The sequence below is a fragment of the Aquarana catesbeiana genome, linkage group LG02, assembly GCF_042186555.1.
Source record: "Aquarana catesbeiana isolate 2022-GZ linkage group LG02, ASM4218655v1, whole genome shotgun sequence".
Lineage (NCBI taxonomy): Eukaryota > Metazoa > Chordata > Amphibia > Anura > Ranidae > Aquarana > Aquarana catesbeiana.
This window is the reverse complement of record NC_133325.1, coordinates 805,899,593-805,912,389: the sequence shown is the minus strand read 5'-3', so window position 1 is coordinate 805,912,389 and position 12,797 is coordinate 805,899,593.

Here is a 12,797-nt window from a genome sequence, read left to right as displayed (position 1 = left end):
AAAAGAAATATGAAAACAGCTGTAGAGATTGCCCCAGAGAATCCAGTACAACATATCACTTATCCAAAAATTATTCTATACAATTAACACACAGCCATAAAGAAAAAAGCCCTTACATAGAGAACTAAAGGAAAGAACACACCATGGTATCAGCAAACCCAATAAAACATAACCCACCATGCCGTATATGGGACCCGGCTATAGCTTATAATGTTTAAACATAAAACTATATAGTACACTATTGGCAGTGTTTGGTGAGGTGATGTGATGTCTGGTGACTCTCTTACATGGTCATGTCCTCTCCCGGCCTGCTGTCATTGTGTGATGATAATCTGACCTTCTTCTATTCTCCATGTTTACTGGATGAGTTATTAAATGGCCGGCTATGTCCTTATCAAGACAACCAGAATCTCTGCCCTGTTACCAGTGTGACTGTCCTGTTATACTGACACTGCTGTACTGAAGATCTGACTGGGAATGATATATAATATTACTATTCTCTACAACTCTCTCATTGTTTTCCCATATTTTCTCTTCATTTTCAAAGAAAGTCGGTCTGCAATGTGGTCAGGTTGGGGTCACCTCCTGTCCCATTGTGTGATGTGTGTCCTCAACACTGCACTCCTCATCTATATAGTCAATGACCTGAGGAAGATGAAGAATGAGAAGAGTCGGAGTGAGAGGAGGACAAGGACAAGGAGTTGGGATCAGACAGAGATGAAAATGGAACCAACTTACAGCAATTAAAGTGAAACATTTCCCCAGATTGTGAGCCTGAAAATTGTATGAGAACAATGGAGTATGTAAAGAAACTCAGACATAGGCTGCAACCATGGTCTGATTCCGCCAACCATGTCCTGCCATCTCCAGCTTTAGCTTTGAGCAGGCAGGTTTCTCTGTCCCACCTACTGGAACAAAAGAAAAAGTCAGCCACCTTTATGCCCACTAGCTCAATATCAGCTTGGTAAAATTGCTGACTTTACAGCTTCTGACATTTCAGTTGGTGGATATAGCTCTCTTCTATCAATTTGTGGCTTTTGCCACCGCAGGGCCAGGTAAGCCCAAACCATAAGGCCATCGCTATCCTCCACCATTATGTGGAAGGTAATTTTTTCATATTGCTGAACCATGTGGTCAGCTGCAGGGGGACCATAAACCACAGACAGGGACATTGCCATTTACCCATATTTGGTCAGTGATGTCATTCACACCTTTGTTTACATGGCTGGGGATTACAGGGTAGTGGCATTGGTTGCTGAGGACATGGCAGGTGCCAACACCTACCACTTCCTCAGTCACAACTGACAGGGAGTTTTCTTATATATTAGTGGTAGAAATACAACTACTATATAGGATGTTCATCTCTCACCAAACGGGCTAAAAGATGAGACCCCAACAGCCAAATTTTTTTCCAAACTTGTGTTCAGACCGAACCCTGAGCTCATCCTCACTCTGCATGAATTTCTGTGCTGAGTTATGGTGTTCTGGCACAACAAATACTCCAAACCTAATTTTTCTGTTGATGTTTCACAGTGTTAAAAATTGATCTATTTGTTTTGCTGGGTAAATACTGCATGGACCATTCATGTTTGTTGCTTATTACAGTGCATTGTCATTAAAATTGGACAACACTTGTTGTTTCCTCATGCTGCTTCTGAGTTGGCAACCTTTTTTTTTGCTTTGATACAAGTTACATCATGATCCAGTGAGAGTGGGGGGGGGGGGGGGGGGCAGCAAAGGGAAAGGAAACACAGATTCTGGTGGTAAGGGACTCAATTCTTAGAAGGACAGAGAGGGCAATCTGTAACCAAGACCTGAAGCGCCGAACAGTATGTTGTCTACCGGGCGCTCGGGTTTGGCACATCACGGATCTTGTGGACAGATTACTGGGAGGGGCTGGGGAAGACCCGGCTGTCATGGTGCACGTTGGCACCAATGACAATGTCAGAGGCAGATGGAGTGTCCTAAAGAATGATTTTAGGGACTTAGGAGCTAAATTGAGGAAAAGGACCTCCAAGGTAGTATTCTCAGGAATACTACCGGTACATCGAGCCACACCAGAAAGGAAGAGGGAGATTAGGGAAGTAAACAAGTGGCTGAAGAGCTGGTGTAGTAAGGAGGGGTTTGGGTTCCTGGAGGACTGGGCCGACTTCTCAGTCGGTAACCGGTACTATAGAAGGGACAGACTGCACCTAAATGAGGAGGGTGCAGATCTGCTGGGAAGGACGATGGCCAAAAAGTTAGAGGGGTTTTTAAACTAGGCGATGGGGGGGAGGGTCCAGAGGCAGAGATAGCCAGCGCGGAAGATATTCCAGAGGGTAGTATTGGGGGCATTAGTGGTAGGTTAACCAAAGCACAAAAACACAAGGTGAGTATAGTAGCAAGTCCTAGTTGCAATCTCGAAACACCCAATACGAAGACAATATGCGACCGGTCTAAACTATGTGGCATGTTCACCAATGCCAGGAGCATGGCGGACAAGATGGGTGAACTAGAGATTCTGTTGTACGAGGAGGATTTGGATTTTGTGGGAATTTCAGAGACCTGGTTCAACAGCTCTCATGATTGGCTGGTAAACATTCAAGGGTATACCCTATACCGCAAGGATAGAGAGGGTAAAAAAGGGGGAGGGGTATGCCTATATATCAAGAATAATGTACAAGTGAATGTGAGAGATGACATCACTGAGGGAGCTAGAGAGGAGGTGGAATCCTTATGGGTAGAGCTCCAAAGGGATAAAGCTAAGGGGAAAATAATACTGGGAGTATGCTATAGGTCCCCTAACCTGAGGGAGGAAGTGGAGACGGATCTCCTATCACAAATTGGAGTAGCAGCAAGGATGGGAAGTGTTATCATAATGGGGGATTTTAATTATCCAGACATAGACTGGGCGGAGGGAACCGCGCATTCATTTAAGGCTCGCCAGTTCCTTAATGTCTTGCAGGACAATTTTATGGGTCAGATGGTAGACGCACCAACTAGAAATAAAACATTACTGGATCTACTGATTACCAACAATACAGACCTGATCACGGATGTGGAAATGTGGGGCAATTTAGGTAACAGCGATCACAGGTCAATTAGTTTCAGTAACTTCCCTAAACTACAAACCTTGCTAAAAGGCATAAATTGGGATAAAATATTAGGAACAAAGAACATGGAGGAGAGATGGGTTTGCTTTAAGAGCATATTAAATAAGGGCATTAGCCAATGTATCCCATTGGGTAATAAATTTAAAAGAGCGAACAAAAGTCCTGGATGGCTTAACTCCAATGTAAAAATGCATATAAAAGCAAAGGAGAAGGCCTTCAAAAAATACAAGGTTGAGGGATCATCCTCAGCATTCAGACTTTATAAAGAATGCAACAGGAAATGTAAAGGTGCAATTAGGACAGCTAAGATAGAATATGAAAGACACATAGCGGAGGAGAGCAAAAAAAAATCCCAAGAAATTCTTTAAGTATGTAAACAGTAAAAAAGGGAGGACAGACCATATTGGCCCCATAAAGAATGAGGAAGGACATCTGGTTACAAAGGATGGGGAGATGGCGAAGGTGTTGAATTTATTCTTCTCCTCAGTCTTCACGAGTGAATCGGGGGGCTTCAGTAACCAAAACTGCAGTGTTTATCCTCATGACACAACACAGGAAGCACCTCCATGGTTAACAGAGGACGGAATTAAAATTAGACTTGAGAAACTTAACATTAATAAATCACCGGGACCAGATGGCTTGCATCCGAGGGTACTTAGGGAACTCAGTCAAGTGATTGCCAGACCATTGTTCCTAATTTTTACAGATAGTCTACTGACTGGAATGGTACCAGCTGATTGGAGAAAAGCCAATGTAGCACCTATATTTAAAAAGGGCCCAAAATACATCCCTGGGAATTACAGACCAGTTAGCCTAACATCGATAGTATGTAAACTCTTGTAGGGGATGATAAGGGACTATATACAGGATTTTAGTAATACGAACGATATCATTAGCAGTAATCAGCATGGATTCATGAAGAATCGTTCTTGCCAAACCAATCTATTAACCTTCTATGAGGAGGTGAGTTGCCATCTAGATAAAGGAAGGCCCGTAGACGTGGTGTATCTGGATTTTGCAAAAGCATTTGACACAGTTCCCCATAAACGTTTACTGTACAAAATAAGGTCCGTTGGCATGGACCATAGGGTGAGTACATGGATTGAAAACTGGCTACAAGGGCGAGTTCAGAGGGTGGTGATAAATGGGGAGTACTCAGAATGGTCAGGGGTGGGTAGTGGGGTTCCCCAGGGTTCTGTGCTGGGACCAATCCTATTTAATTTGTTCATAAACGACCTGGAGGATGGGATAAACAGTTCCATCTCTGTATTTGCAGACGATACTAAGCTAAGCAGGGCAATAACTTCTCCGCAGGACGTGGAAACCTTGCAAAAAGACCTGAACAAATTAATGATGTGGGCGACTACATGGCAAATGAGGTTCAATGTAGAAAAATGTAAAATAATGCATTTAGGTGGCAAAAATATGAATGCAATCGATACACTGGGGGGAGAACCTCTGGGGAAATCTAGGATGGAAAAGGACCTGGGGGTCCTAGTAGATGATAGGCTCAGCAATGGCAGGCAATGCCAAGCTGCTGCTAACAAAGCAAACAGAATATTGGCATGCATTAAAAGGGGATCAACTCCAGAGATAAAACAATAATTCTCCCGCTCTACAAGACTCTGGTCCGGCCGCACCTAGAGTATGCTGTCCAGTTCTGGGCACCAGTCCTCAGGACTGTACTGGAAATGGAGCGAGTACAAAGAAGGGCAACAAAGCTAATAAAGGGTCTGGAGGATCTTAGTTATGAGGAAAGGTTGCGAGCACTGAACTTATTCTCTCTGGAGAAGAGACGCTTGAGAGGCGATGTGATTTAAATTTACAAATACCGGACTGGTGACCCCACAATAGGGATAAAACTTTTTCGCAGAAGAGAGTTTACCAAGACTCGTGGCCACTCATTAAAATTAGAAGAAAAGAGGTTTAACCTTAAACTACGTAGAGGGTTCTTTACTGTAAGAGTGGCAAGGATGTGGAATTCCCTTCCACAGGCGGTGGTCTCAGCGGGAAGCATTGATAGCTTCAAGAAACTATTAGATAAGCACCTGAATGACCACAATATACAGGGATATACAATGCAATACTGACACATAATCACACACATAGGTTGGACTTGATGGACTTGTGTCTTTTATCAACCTCACCTACTATGTAACTATGTAATTATGATGTTATTATTTTCCATTGGTCTTACTTGAGTGCACTGGCATCCTGAATTGTGTGGCTACAGATGTAGTGTGGACTAACATTGATTTCTTAAATAGAAATTGCCTGATTTCACTCTATACCTGTAAAAGTTATGGCCTATGAATAATCTGTGCTCTTTGTACGACTTTTGTCACAAAAAAATGGAGTCTGCCTGCTCTCTCCCTCTTGAATTGCCTCCTATATAAAGGAATCCAATGTTGTGTGTCCTTTGTGTGATGGCTGAAATATAACTTCTCTCTGCTTCTACAGTTAAATCCTGTTTGAAAGGATGAGATTATGTGTATCAAACCGTTGTATGCTTTTATATTATCTCTCAGAAAAATGACAATGTATATAATTTTTCTGGCTGAAACATACCCAACCTCTGCCTCTAAAATTGCCTCCTATTAAAAAAGATGAGCTGTGTAGCAAAGTAGTATCATTCTAATATAGTGTCTGAGACAAACATAAGTCTCAATGATTCTTAGTGGCCGAGATATGACTTCTCCCTACTTCTCAGATTGCCTTCTATTAAAAAACATTCATATTTTTTAAATCTGTTCACTTTTTATATAGTGTCCCAGCACATATACATTTTCATTTAATATTTTAGGCTATTCAATATGTATACATAAATAAAAAAACTTGATGCTGAATTAGGGTTTCATTCTACAACTTCCCATTTCTTTTCTAAATGTCGAGACTACCAAGAGCAGGAACAGGTATCTCGTCCTTTTAAAATCACCAATGGCCCAGTGGCCAATATATGGATGAAATATCCGTTTGTTAAACTTTGAAGGAAATTATCTTAAAAATTGATGCCCTTGGGACTCTACCCTTTACAAACCTCCCAGGGCACTTCCTCAGACAGTCTTAAGGTTCTTACTTCCATAGTCTCAGTGATGGACTATCTTTATTTTACATTTTTCAATGCCACCAGCATTCAGTTTTATTAGATGACTTGATATGGGTGCATTTTCATGCCTTATTGTCGTTATGTTTTACTTTTCCTTTCTCTTTTCCTTACCAAGACGTTAATAAATCAGCTTATCATGTCTCCAAATCCTCCCTTCTCTAAGAGCTTTAAAACAACAAACTTTCTGTGTTTTTAAAATGTGTTTACAAACGCTCTGCTATTTGAATTCATGTATAGTGAACAGTGGTGAATGTTTTTTTTTTTTTTCACCAACTCTATTTTATTTTGTCTAAATGTGACTCTGATCACATCTTTTTCTCTTAAACTATGGCAATGTTTATATGTGAAAATTGTTTCAATAAAATTATGATTTGAAAAAAAAAATCAGGCAAATATGTTTCTTCTCTCTGCCTCCAGAATTGCTTTACCTCAAAAAGGATGAGATTCTGTTCAAATCTTAACATTTTTTTTATAATGTCTTTGAAAAAATACAGCTTAATTTATTTATTCTGGCTACAGAAAAGCTGTCTCTCTGCCTCCAAATTGTCCTCTTGTTAAAAAGAAAGATACTTTATTCAGAAAATCATTTTATAATCTGTGTCTGAAAAATATAGTTTAATTTAATATTTTTAGTTGTAATAAACCTACTGTCTGCTAAAATTTATTTTGCCTCCTATTAATAATAGGGATCAGATTATTGCCAGCAAATCAGTAATGTCGTTATGTTCTGTCTCTGCAAAAATACAGTCTAATTTCATATCTATTGATGAAATCTGCCTGCTTTCTCCTTTAGAAATTTTGGCCTATCCAAATAGGTTTAAAGCAAGGAATGCAATTCTGTAAATTTAGTTTGTATAAAATGTAAAATAACAAGAAAAAATATTGATGTATAGATGCAATCTACCTGTTCAAATCTTAAGAAATTTTGAACTATTCAAAAGGCTTAAAGTAACATTAAACCTTCCTTTTTATAAATAAAATAACAAACCTGGAATACTTACCTGCTCTGCACAGAGCAACCCCGATCCTCCTCTTCTTGGGTCCCCTGCCAGCACTCCAGCCCCCTCCACTTCAGAAAGTCCCCCCATGGAAAGCAGCTTTTCATGGGGGCATGCATGTGGGCTCACTCCTGAGCTGCCCTGTCTGCATCTATTCACACAGACCGGGCAAATAGGCCCCACCCCCGCTGCCTCATCACAGCATTTGATTGATGGCAGCAGGAGCCCATTGCTATCAATCTGCCAAATGAGGAGGGAGACAGTGGCAAGAGCCGCTGCTCTCATGCACAACACTTGATCTGATCAAATTGGCTCAGGTAAGAATAAGGGAGCTGGGGGGGATTCTGCGGAAGAGAAGGTTCTTTTTGCAATAGAAAGCTCCTGAAAAAAAAACTGTACACAGTGTGGCCAAGGTGATATCCCTGCTACTTTAAGAGTCTGGATACCTCCAATTGATGTGGCTGTTTAGCGCACACATAGCTCTTTAGTATACAATTTTGGGGGTTTACACCACATTCCACACCTAATGTGCATATAGGATCTCACAAAAGTGAGTACACCCCTCTCATTTTTTATAAATATTTTATTATATCCTTTCATGTGATAACACTGAAGAAATGACACTTTGCTACAATGTAAAGTAGTGAGTTTACACCACATTCCACACCTAATGTGCATACATAAAACCTTTTTTTATATGATTTTTGGTACTATAATATGTGTATGGTATTGTTAATGGAAAATACTATTTTATCTTACGAGTTGTGTTGAAGTTTCTGTGCTTAAAAAAGTTCATATTTTAGACTCCAAACATACAATGTATAGCAGTAGAGAGGCTCCCACCAACCAGCTGGATAAGTACAGAAGCAGGTCACCCTAGCTGATGACATGGGCTCACCTGAAGTGTGGGTTCTAAGCAATAACTGGTGTTCACCAGAGCTCCTGATGGTGGAGATGGTTTTTGCTGAATGTTAGTACCAGTTTACGGTCCTCAGGAGGTGGGCAAGCCGGGGTCCAGTAGCACATGTAGCAGGTAGGGATCAAGCAGAAGCATAGTCAGTAAACAAGCCAAAGCTCAGTAACAAGTGGTTTTAGGTTGGGATCAATTGGAAGCTTAGTCGAGGTGAAAGAGCGGTAACGAGTGATAGTGATGATATGGATGGCAGCAGGAGTGACAAGAGTGAGATGTTGGCTGGGGAGACCACAATAACCTGGCAAACAGGAAGTGCAAAAAAAGTGTAAGATTTGACAAAATGTATTATCTTCTAAAGTTTGTGATGAACGAGGGTGTCAGATCCCTGCCCTCCTCGCTAACTTGCGATGAAGGACCAGTCAACCTCACACCACGCTGTCACTTACCTAACAATGCCACTCTCAGCTGTGCCCAGCACAAAGCTTTTCCAGCTTGCGGGACCACAATCTAGGTGCCAGCAGCCTGAGAGCGATTGTCACTGGCCTAATTACGCAATTAACCCTTTAACTGCCACCACCCCCATTTTAAAAGACCGAGCCGGGGTAGACTCTTAATTTTAGCAATACCAATTATAATTTTAGAATAAGTGTCTGCAACACACACTGCCACCACAGACAGGTCTGCTCAGAGGCCTTACTTTACAACAGTAGCGCTCTTCAAGAGACAGGTTAATTTATAGCTTGCATTAGGAGCTTTAGAAACAAGGTTAACACTTTTCAACATAAGGGTTTAATAATGAAAAGGGCAAAGTTGATGCAAATAAAATATTTACAGAAAAAAGATGTTTCAAAGAGATAAAGACAATATACACTTCATATCACTTCAAAGACTAGATTGATGCAATTCATGAGGACATCTCCACTGTGCGTACATCTTCCCCACCCAACATACCTTGCCTAACAGCACATTCAACACTCTGCTCTTTTAAATTGACTACTACTTAAGAGGTTTCTAAACTTTTCTCAGATGCCCACTTAACCAATTGTCCCCTGGATCCTGTTCCCTCACAACTACTACGGTCACCCTCTTCTTCTATCCTATGCTCCCTCACTAACATCTTCAATCTCTCCCTCTCTAGTGGCACCTTCCCCTCCCCTCTAAAACATGTGCAGATCACTCCCATACTTAAAAAGCTCTCACTGGACCCCACCAACCTGAACAATTTAAGACCCATCTCATTGATTCCATTCACCTCTAAACTTCTAGAACGCTTAGTCTACAACCATCTTAGCTCCAACCTCAGTGAAAATAACCTTCTTGACCCCTTACAGTCTGGCTTTCGCTCACAGCACTCCACGTAAACTGCCTTACTAAAACTCACTAACGATTTACTAACTGCTAAAACCAACAGCCAATACTCCATACTCCTACTACTTGACCTCTCTGTGGCCTTTGATACTGTTGACCACTTGCTCCTTCTCAATAAACTACATTCCCTTGGCCTCCGAGATTCTGCTCTATCCTGGTTCTCTGCCTATCTATCACAGCGCTCCTTCAGTGTCACCTACAACTCTGTCTTCTCTTCTCCATTGCCCCTTTCTGTGGGGGACCCCCAAGGTGTTTTTGGACCCCTTCTCTTCTCTAGCTACACCTCCTCCCTTGGTCACTTGATAACCACCCACGGCTTCCAATACCACTTATGCGCCGATGACACCCAAATCTATCTGTCTACTCCTCACCTCACTCCTTCAGTCTCCTCTCGCATTACTAACTGACATGTCGGCATGGATGTCGCACCACTTCCTTAAACTAAATCTCTCTAAAACGGAGCTATTAATATTCCCCCACGCCCGTGCCCCCCTCCATGACTTTTCCATCAAAATCAACAATGCAACCATCAGTCCCTCCCCTCACGCCAGGGTAGTCGGTGTAATCCTAGACTCTGACTTGTCATTTCAGCCTCAGGTCCAACCGTTGTCAAAAGTTTGTAGAATTCAGCTCCGTAGCATCTCTAAAATTCGCCCCTTTTTTACAAATTAAACCATCAAGCTCCTCATTCACTCCCTTGTTATCTCTCGTCTTGACTATTGCGACTCCCTTCTCATTGGCCTGCCTCTCCATAGGCTCCTCCCCTCTTCAGTCTATCATGAATGCTGCTGCCAGACTTATCCACCTTACCAACCGCTCAGTGTCTGCCAACCCTCTACTTCAATCCCTACACTGGCTCCCAATCACCCAGCGAATAAAATTCAAAATACTAACCACAACATACAAAGCCATTCACAACTCTGCCCCGAGCTACATCACCAACCTTGTCTTCAAATATCACACAAACCGTCCTCTCCGCTCTGCTCAAGACCTCCTGCTTTCAAGCTCTCTCATCTCCTCCTCCCATGCTCGTCTCCAGGATTTCTCCACAGCCTCTCCCATCCTCTGGAACTCGCTACCTCAACCTGTCCTAAAAATGCATTTTTCTTTGTTTCTGTTATAACATTTTGCAAATTAGTAATTTTTCTTCATACATTTTGGCCAAAATTTATGCCGCTACATATCTTTGGTAAAAATAACCCAAATTGGTGTATATTATTTGGTCTTTGTAAAAATTATAGAGTCCACAAGCTATAGTGCCAATCTCTGAAAATTCATCACACCTGATGTACTGACGGCCTATCTTATTTCTTGAGACACTAACAAGCCAGGAAAGTACAAATACCCCCCAAAATTAACTCTTTTTGGAAAGTAGACATCCCAAGTAGGCTATCCCCTACTCTTGCTACCTTCAGGCAATCCCTGAAAACTCATCTCTTCAGGAAATCCTATCACGTCTGCAACTAATCTCCTACCACTTCCATCAGCTCATTCCCTACAGTTACAACGTTTTGTACCACCTGCCCCACCCTATTAGATTGTAAGCTCTTCTGAGCAGGACCCTCTTAATCCTCTTCTATTTTATTGTATTAGAACTATATTGTCTCCCTTTTATATTGTAAAGCGCTGCGTAAACAGTTGGCGCTATATAAATTCTGTATAATAATAATAATAATAATAATAATAACATAGAGAAGAGGCTGGAATTCTGCTCTGGAGAAAAAAAAACAACCCTTAAGATAGCATATTAATTTCTAAGCACTTAGAGGCCTATTAGATAAATGTATAACATTCATTTCACAGTTGTGTCTACAATTTCTGTGTCTGTGTCAGAAAAACTGACATTTCCGGGTTTAACATCAACTTCTCTTTTTCTTCCTCTTAGATCTTCTCCTTCTGTCACATTTTTCATCCTTTTTCTTTCAAATTTGTTTATTGGGGTTTACTGTCAATTACAATAAAGACAAGACAATACACAAAAAAATTATAACAAGTATAGATTCGTCATACAAAACTGATAGAAAATTGGTAACAGTGAGATAAGGAACTGTCGCATAAGCCTATCACATTCGGAAGTTTGGCCTATTACGGAGAAGTACTAGGTCTGTATCCTCTATTGTAGTAGTCGAATACAGTTACCCCTTCACCCCTAACGGGATCATACTGTGAAGGGTTTATACAGATATCTGGATACATTAACCGTAGTATACAAGTTGCTCAGAAGTATCATATATTGTGATACTCAAAATTTTGCATAACACAAGAACAAAATTAGAGTAAACTGAGGGCAACTAAAACTATATCTAAGGGGAAGGTAAAGAAAAATATAGTTACCATCATTTAATTCAGATACCACAGTAATCAGAATACAAGACCTTGGGTTTGGCAAAGTTATGGTTTAAGGTCTGTAGATGCTTCTGGGTAGAGGAACCAAGCTTGCCAAGATCTTACAAAGTGGTGAGCTCTAAGTTTTTTGAACGCCAATAATTTTTCATATTGGCACTGTGTATTAACTCTTGTAGTTATTTCTCTCATAGTAGGAAGGGTAGAGGTTTTCCATTTACTCGCTAAGGCTGTTCTAGCTGCAAACAGTACGTGGGCTATTACAGTTCTAACTGTAAGGGGATACGTAGCTAGATCTATATTCAGGAGAGCCAGTGCTGGAGTCAATGGCGTATAATGCCCTATGATTTCGCTTAAAATCATGGCTATATTTTCCCAAAAGGTCGTTATGAGAGGACAGTTCCACAACACATGGAACAGGTTCCCTATTTGATCGCATCCTCTCCAACATTTGTTAGTGGATTCGGGAAAGATTTTAGACAATCTGTAAGGGGTCATGTACCACCTGTGATAAATTTTTTGAAAGGATTCCCAGTGATCAGCACAGGAGGACATACTGTAACTCAGGTGTATGGATTTCAACCATTGATGCAGAGAGAATTCTTTCTCTAGGTCTTTTTCCCATTTGAGCATGTCCGGTGTTTTGGTCGTCAGTGTTGGACCCTTCAAAGTGTTGTAAAAAAAGGAAATCCCCCTAATGGATGTGTGTGATTTCCCTTGTAGGAATTCCCAAATAGGTTTTGGGATTTCTATGTAGTCTTTGCATTTGGTAGTCGCATGAAAATGATTGATTTGCATTAACCTATAAGTATCGGACGGTAGTTCGCTTTGTCGTAGGTTTTATAGAAAGTTTATACCCCTTTTGTGACAATCCCTTACATCAAAACCACTGATGAGCCATTCATATGTTTTAACCGGTATGTGTAATTTATAAGTGTTTTCAGTGTGAGCCACACTGGTAGCTAGAGTGCGCCAGG